The following is an 8303-nucleotide window of genomic DNA, read 5'->3' as shown; positions in this document are numbered from 1 at the left end:
GATTGTCGCATAGCTCCAGTAATCAAAGTTGCTCAATGCAGATGCACCACTTCCCATGTCCATAAGAGGTCTCTCTAAAGCATTGAATCACAAAACAAATCAACCAGCCATAAGGTGAAAATGTTTTAGTTTAAAACCCTAAAAGGTAGTTTGCATGTTCCATGCATCCGTAAATGATTTTGTTATTAACACATGCTCAACTGAGGTCCATGCAAGACCTTCACTGCTTTGAATCAGGCACACTGAAATTAAATTTGGTGCAGAGTAATGTTGGGGGCTGGAACAAATAAACTTATCAAACATACTGCTACTGCAGTACGAATTAAAAAGAAGATTGTCGCTACTGGACGACAAAATGGGTTTTGGAATTTATTAACATTCTCCAAAAAAGGTAGTGTTTATAACCCACCGCCGTGCAAAGAAAGGGAGAAAGATAATTTGGAGTAAAAACAAAGCAAAACGATGATTAGATGTATTAAAATATAATAAACTAAAAACCTAACAGCAATATTAAACGCAAGCAAATAATGCCGTTATGCATTGATCATCCATCTTCTCATCTTACAGAGGAAAGCACGACCACTGAAACATATATTCGATGCCAATCATCGAGTGATGGCCATCCTACTAATTACAGCCATAGAATATATTGTACTTCTTTCAATTTACCTCCAACCTTTGCAATGAAAATGATTATTTTAGTAATAAGAGACAAACTATAACATGGAAGTTGTCTTTTACTAGTTAAAAACTGTCTCAAGTTTACTTCAGACAAACATTATAAATCTTTACAAAATTTTAGAATTTATCTCACCAACCTGATAAATCAATGGATGGATCATTGAGGGATTGCACCACAGCTTCCCAGCCTGTGAAAGTTCAAAAATTATAAATTTTTATAGAGGTTACGAAATTGCTGTGGATGTCATGCAATTATCATACCGTCTCTGACCTCATAAAGAGGCATAAGAAAATTAATTCAAATTCTATAAATTATAGTTGCTCCTACGTTTCTTGCAATGTTCGATGAACAAAGAAAAGCATCATGTTGGCTCAAAGAAGATAATCTAGAGGGGCGATATCGCCATGAGAGGAAATTTGACATGGTTTTTATTGTAAAATTATGAATAAACAACCAAACCAATCAGATTTCCAAAGAAACCATAAATCCCATTTGAATATACAAAGATCCAAATTCCATAGACAGATCAAATAGGAACACTTTTTAAGACAATAGAAAATGATCGATCAAGTTAGATAGGAATTAAAAATAACGGTTTTGGGGTGTGAACACTATAGAAGATCAATAAATAAACAATACCCATATAGGTTACTAATGATCACAGTTTACCAATATTGTTCAATATTCTTCATAAGAAAGAAATGGAGAACAAGAAGAAGAAGAAGAAAATTTACCAAGATGAAAGTAGGAAAAGATGCGCCACCATATGAAAATGAGATCCATGGTAGGCTTGTCTCGCTCCCTGCTCGAACGCAAGGTCCGGCTCCGGACTTTCTTCTTCGAAACCACGATGGGCTTCAGCCGCTTCCTGCTAGACGGCACCACCCTCTGAATCCGGAGCTTCTTCTGCTTCGACTCCATCGCTTCGTTGTTTGTCGGTGTGTTGAGTTGGACTTGGCGGATTCGTCTATTGATGTATACTAATATAGACGTGTTAAAAAGTGTATCGCATTGTGTATCATTTTTATAAAAAAAAAAAAAAACATATATATATATATAATATAGCGTAAGATACGGTTAAAAATTTAATTTTTATTGAAACATAATATATATATATATTTATATCTCTATATATATAAAAACATAAGAGAAGTCATAATATAAATGATATAATCATGCAAGCAAGGGAAAGAAACAATAACTAAGCCAAGGAAATTTAAGAATAGAAACCACGGAGAGAATATAATAATATTATATAACGCCCCAGCCCATACCCACGTTTTAAAAGGCAGAAAATACGCTTTCAATAAAAAAAAAAAAAAAAAAAAGGCAGTAAATACAGAACAGTAAAAAGGCATTGACGGAGAAAACGAGGCTGTAAATACAGAAATGTGGCATACAAAATATAAACAGATGGATTCTTATAGTATATAATGAAGAACCAAGTACAGCACAAGAGAAAGAGATTGAGCATTAATAAAAGTGCAAACCTTATCAAAAGCGCGTTCAATTACAAATCAATAGTGAAAGACTTAGTACTAGATATTCGACCTAACTGTAACAAAATCTTCCCAGACCGGGAGAGTTTCTCAAACCTTGTCACACATTAAGTTGAAATAAAAAGCATTTATGTTTGCTTATAATATACACGTTTATCAGTCCTACATTTAAAGGGAAGTGAATTGCTAAATTTCTCGATCCTAATTCTGAAGAAGCATCGCTCTGTTCCAACTCCACTTCAAAAAACAAGCAGATTCCTCATCAACCACTTTCTATCATCTGTGTTCTTGATCACTAATCTTTTGTACACCCCAATTTTTATCATCCTGAGCTAAAATTTCAAATTTGTAATGCAGAAATTTTTGGCCAGTAGAAGACCAACTCAATTTCTCATGTCTCAAACAGCCCATGCAGCAAATATGCAAATATTGTATGTGATTTATCCCAATCAAACTAGTAAATAACGGCTGGATATATGTCAATACCTTGTCTCTCATGCCAAGTGTAACACCCCGTCCCAAACTACACCGGAAATTTCTCAAATTTGACCAAGGTTGATCGGGTTTGACCGTCGTTGACCGAGAAAGGGTCAAATGTTGACTTTTTGCTCCTGATGGAATCTCTCATTGACCGAGGTACCGTTAAATAGTACATGTTGTCATGAGTTCATAGACTAGTAGCACGTCAAAAACGGAGCTACAGTTTGAAAGTTATGAGCAAAACAAGTTGAGGTCCAAACTGTCCAATGGGTGTCGGAGTTGACTTTTTATTCATGCAAAGTTGAATTTTGACTCATGCATGGTTGTGAAGTACTCGTCGATAAGAGTCCGTAGACTAGCGGCACGCCCGATTTGGACATGTGGTTTGAAAGTTATGGATCTGTAGAATTTTTCAAATACGGTATTATTTTAATATTATTTTTAATATGTGAACAGTATGCCACGTGTGACTTAATAAAGGGTGCCATGTATCACAAGGGTGAGATGCCACATGTCAACTATGGTTAAATACCATATTATTTTATTATTATTTTATTACAATAATATTATTTTAATATTATTTAATTATTTCTTTTATTTTCTTTTTGTTTTCTTTTTCTTTCTTTTTCTTTTCTTTTTCCCTTTTTTTCCTTTCCCCCACGTGGGAAAAAAGGCCCACGGGCCCCTTCTTCTTTCTTCTTTTTCTTCCTTCTTCTCCTTCTTTCTTCATTTTCTCCTTCCCACCGATATATCTCTCTCCCTGCTGCACATTTTCCAGCCACCGGACAGCCACACACGCCGGCCACCGGTGAAGCCCAGTTTCCGATGACCCCGACCTCCAAATTTCCCGGTCAGATGCCGTCGGAAGCGTCCAGATCGAGCCGGTGAAGTCGGCGGCGATGGGTTGAGTTTTTTCGGGCCAACCTAGTCCGGTCTTCCACTCCTTTCCTCCTATTTTGGGTCCTCTGAGTTCAAATATGGCCTCCAATTGTTTAAATTCGAAGTGGTTCGAGAGTTATGAGGAGGTGAAATTCGGCCGCTACTTTCCGTGCAAATTCCGACCACCACCGGCGGAATTGGGATCAATGGAGGCCGGTAATGCGATCCTCGTTCCACAAGCTTCGATTCAGTATATTACTCGTCAATTTTGGTTAACGTTTGTGTTAGTCCCCCGGGTACCGGGTATTATTTACCCGAATAAAATATTAATTTATTCGAGATGTGTAATATTGTTGTTCTAGGAGCACGTGTACATCATGGAATTGATCCCATGGAGGATCTTGGATTAATTGTATGCTCAAGGTGAGTGACCCACCTTTAAAATTATTTTGGGATGTTAAAATATATATATTTTGCGTTAATTGGTTATTTGAAAATATGTTTGATGTGTTGAATATTTAGTAAATTTATATTTGAAATTTTTGATGCCAAAATCGAATGGAATTAAATATTTGGACATCATAAAATATGTTGGTTCTAAGGAATTTGAGATTTTGGTAAATTTTATCAAATTTCATTGTTGAAATATCTCATAATTAAATATTTGATAAATATGTTTTAAATTGTGGTTTGATTTATTTTAATTATTTCTATGGTTATTAGTTTTAAAAATTGTTTTGGGGTATAATATAATATATATGTGTTCGAATAATTTGGCTTATATACCATTGGATTGAATGTTTGGATTATGCATATAAAAATATTTGCCTTATTAAATATGAGTTGTCATTTTACGTAAGGTTTGATAATATATTAAATGGTTTTAAATTCTAATAGGTTCATAAGTGAACTTGGAGTAGCTAAATATTTTGGTATTTAATTTGGGGTTTTAAATCAATTCGGAAATGATTTATTTGAGAAGCAGATGGAAAATTTTATGATGTTAAGCACGTTCAAATATTTTATATTTTTATGTGCTTAAAATTGATTTATGGTGAATATATTTCACTGTGGTATTTTTTATTTTCGTATGAAATGACGATTTGAAAATTTTGAAATATTTAAACAAGTGGTTGAACTTGACAATTAAATTATGATTATGATAGAGTAGGATACTGTATCGGTTATTTTTAATTGATGTAACATATAGTACCAGAGTTTAATTCAGTATTATATTACAGCGTGCTGGGTTTACCACGGTGCCGTGAGGTTGGTTTCATCCAACGATTATCTATTATTACCACGGACTGTGAGGTCTGGTTTATCCGATGGTTTATTATTATTACCACGGTGCCATGAGGTTGGTTTCATCCAACGGTTATCTATTATTACCACGGACTGTGAGGTCGGGTTCATCCGACGGTTTTATTATTATTACCACGGTGCCGTGAGGTTAGTATCATCCAACGGTTTATTATTGCCACGGACCGTGAGGTTGGGTACGTCCCGACGGTTATTTATTATTTCCACGACACCGTTCATATATTGAGGGTCGTGAGGTGGGTGTGTCACACGGTTTACAGATTGGTACATCGTATGGTATATTGTATATGTTTGTATATATATATTGTTGAGTTACAAATATTGGGGTGATTCCTGCATTTTCATATTTATTTGGTAGAACTGTATTTATTATAGTGTATGCTCAAATGTTTACATCTTGATTTGAGACATTTTATAATATTACAATGATCGTTCATTCATATTTTTGAGCATCAGTTTTTATGATATTAATTGGGGTACAAGTTTGGGTTTTGGTGAAATAATTTTTAAAAAGGGGAACTTTTCCAATGGAGTGAATGGTGAGGGTTTTGAGAGAAAATATTATTTTAAATTAATTATTATTTATTTATTTATTCTTAATTAATCAAGTGTACTATAATTATTATTATGGTTATAATTATACAGTAGATGGGGTCACTCACTGAGATAATTAGTATCTCATATTTCTGAATTCCGTTCCCCTAGGTACCAGGTTTGGGAGACGTTGATCGTCCGGAGCGAGCCCGACGTCTCAGTTCTTTGCCGAAAGTCCAAGAACATTTCTTCCCTTTTTCCTTTTCATCTTGTATTGCTTCTTTATCTGACATTGTATTAATTCCACATTTATTTGTATAATGCTCTGTATATTGTATTGGACATTTAGTTATTAATTATGCACTGATTTACTGTTATTCATTTGGAGTGTTGCAAATTTGTAGAATTAAATTGTAGTAATGTGGGAGGAATAAGGGGATGTATATGGAAGTGTGTTTTCAGTGCAGGAAATTTGTGGTAAGTCCAACCCTTAGGGGAGGTTCTGCCGGATTTTCCATTGGAAGGTCCGGTAGGGTTTCCCTGGGATCAGGGCTTGTCTAGGGTTTCGGTAAAGAATTTTGGACGGATCTTGACATCAAGAGCCAAAAACTACAAGAGGAGATCCTCCTAAAGTCGCTGCTTTTTTTATTTCATTCTAGTGGAAGAAAAAAACAATAACACACTAGATTAACAAAATAAGAAAATCAAAAAATAAACAACCAAAGAAAATAATAAAGTAAATCTTAGCCAAATTGGGAATAGGATGTAACAATAAATCTAATCCAGTGATAACATCAAGTTAATCAACAAATTACCAAAAAAGAAAAACAAATCACGATAGTGAAACTTTAGAAGCAAAAGCCACATTGTTTAGCACAAATTAAAAATTAAAAGCAGACATTTAAATTTAACAATAGTTATAAGTTAGAAGAAGAAGAAGATGATGATGATCACCATGATGGGTGTAAATGTGGGCACGCCTCCATCCATGTGTAGATGTGATCACCAGATTTGAGCTCGTACCTCTGGATCTTCTTTGACAACACCGTCGGGATCATGTCCTTACACTTTTCCATCATACACACGAAATAACATAATCCAAAAGCTAACCAAAATAAAAGATAAAAGAGATGAATAAGGAGAAATTTTAGACAAGGGATACTAAGGATAAGAAGACGAAGAAGAAGACGGCTGCCATTGGATGATTTGTACGTGCTCCTTCATGTGTTGATGTCATTCAGTTGCTCGAACGGAAAGTAGATCAACTCCACCTTCTGAAGGATGATGATGATGATGATGTTCTTCGCCTCCCATAATTTCATCATTGAACAATGAAATTGGAGAAAAAGGAGCTCAGCATAAAGATCAAAATCTTCCATATCTGAATTTCTTTCACCAACCTGATAAATAAAGGGATGGATCACTGAGGGATTGCACCATAGCCTCCCAACCTGTCGAAATTAAAAAAAACTATAGACTTTTATAGAGGTTGTATAAATTGCTGTGGGTGTCATGCAATTATTCATACCATCTCTGACCTCATAAAGAGGCATAAGAAAACTAATTCATATTCTAAATATTTTAGTTGCTCCTACGTTTCTTGCAGTGTACAATGAGCAAAGAGAAGCATCATGTTAGTTCAAAGAGGACACCCTAGAGGGGCGATATCAAAGAGAGAGGAAATATTACATTGTTTTGATTGTAAAAGCAACTAAAAAACAAAAAACAAAAAGATTGTAAAAGCAACTAAAAAAAAAAAACTTTCAAAAGGAAACTCCCATCAAAACTTGGAAGAACAAACAACCAAACCAATCAGATTTTAAAAGAAACTATGAATCCCATTTGAATATACATAGATCCGAATTCCATAGACAGATCCAATAGGAACATTTTTTAAGATAATAGAAAATGATCGACCAAGCTAGATATGAATTAAAAGTAAAGGTTTTGGGGTGTGAAACCCAATAAATAAAGAAACACGCATATAGGTTACTAATAATCACAGTTCACCAATATTGTTTCATAGTCTTCATAAGAAAGAAACGGCGAAGAAGAAGAAGAAAATTTACCAAGATGAAAGTAGGTGTAGTTGCGCCAGCATGTGAAAATGAGATGCATGATGGGCTTGTCTCGCTCCCTGCTCGAAAGCATGCTCCTCTACATAGACAATATTTACATATTTACATGCATAAACATGCTCCTCTACAAACAAAAAGACGGCAATGATCTCTGGTGTTAACCCAATCTAGCCTGCGTGTAGAAAATTCCCTCATCCCCAATTTAATATTATGTCCACACAAAAAAAATTTAAAAAAAAAAAATCATTTTTTTAATGGTCTTTATTCACTTAAACAAATAAACACTAGGCAAGATAAAGGAAAATGATGAAGCTATCTGTGAATTAAAAGTAATAATTTTTGCATGCGAAAATTAAAGCAAAGAGTAATGATTTGTAGGGCAGGACATTTAGAGGTGTTGTTTTCCTTTTTTTTCTTTTTTTTTTTTTTTATTCGGACACTTTCTGATGTGGAAAATGGGACAGATATCATGATTTGAAGGGCAGGAGTTCTGAGTTCTCTGTATTTTCGGAGTATTAGAATTTTTTTCCCATCTACACCAATCTTACATCTATACGTCATAAAAAAAAAAAAAAAAGGGTACGCTGTCTTGATTGCAACTAACATTCATTTCCGTTCCCATGCACGCCATATATAATTATAATATATGGTGCAAATATAATAAATCATATTAAATATAATTTATAATAATTAATTATAGGGATAATTACATTTTAGTATTTTTTATAATCACAAATGTTTTAATTGAACTTTCTAAAATCAATTTTGACACATTCATACTTTCTATTTGAAAAATTATTTCAATGTAGTCCAATTGCATTAAATTTA

General features: G+C 34.1%; 1 long non-coding RNA gene across 2 annotated transcripts; it reads right to left on the bottom strand.

Annotated features, from left to right (window-relative positions):
* Positions 1-4: 4 nt before the first annotated feature.
* On the bottom strand, positions 5-1520 carry LOC125421789 (uncharacterized). 2 transcript variants are annotated; one of them, XR_009638581.1, is made up of 3 exons: positions 1417-1520; positions 819-869; positions 5-74 (listed from the first exon to the last, which is right to left on the bottom strand). It is a non-coding gene; the product is annotated as an uncharacterized LOC125421789 (long non-coding RNA). The 2 variants fall into 2 exon arrangements; XR_007240106.2 differs by having other exon boundaries at positions 23-242.
* Positions 1521-8303: the final 6783 nt, after the last annotated feature.

This window comes from Ziziphus jujuba, chromosome 4 (assembly GCF_031755915.1).
Source record: "Ziziphus jujuba cultivar Dongzao chromosome 4, ASM3175591v1".
NCBI classification, from domain to species: domain Eukaryota; kingdom Viridiplantae; phylum Streptophyta; class Magnoliopsida; order Rosales; family Rhamnaceae; genus Ziziphus; species Ziziphus jujuba.
The sequence above is the reverse complement of the archived record's forward strand: the minus strand, read 5'-3'. Positions and strand labels throughout refer to the sequence as shown.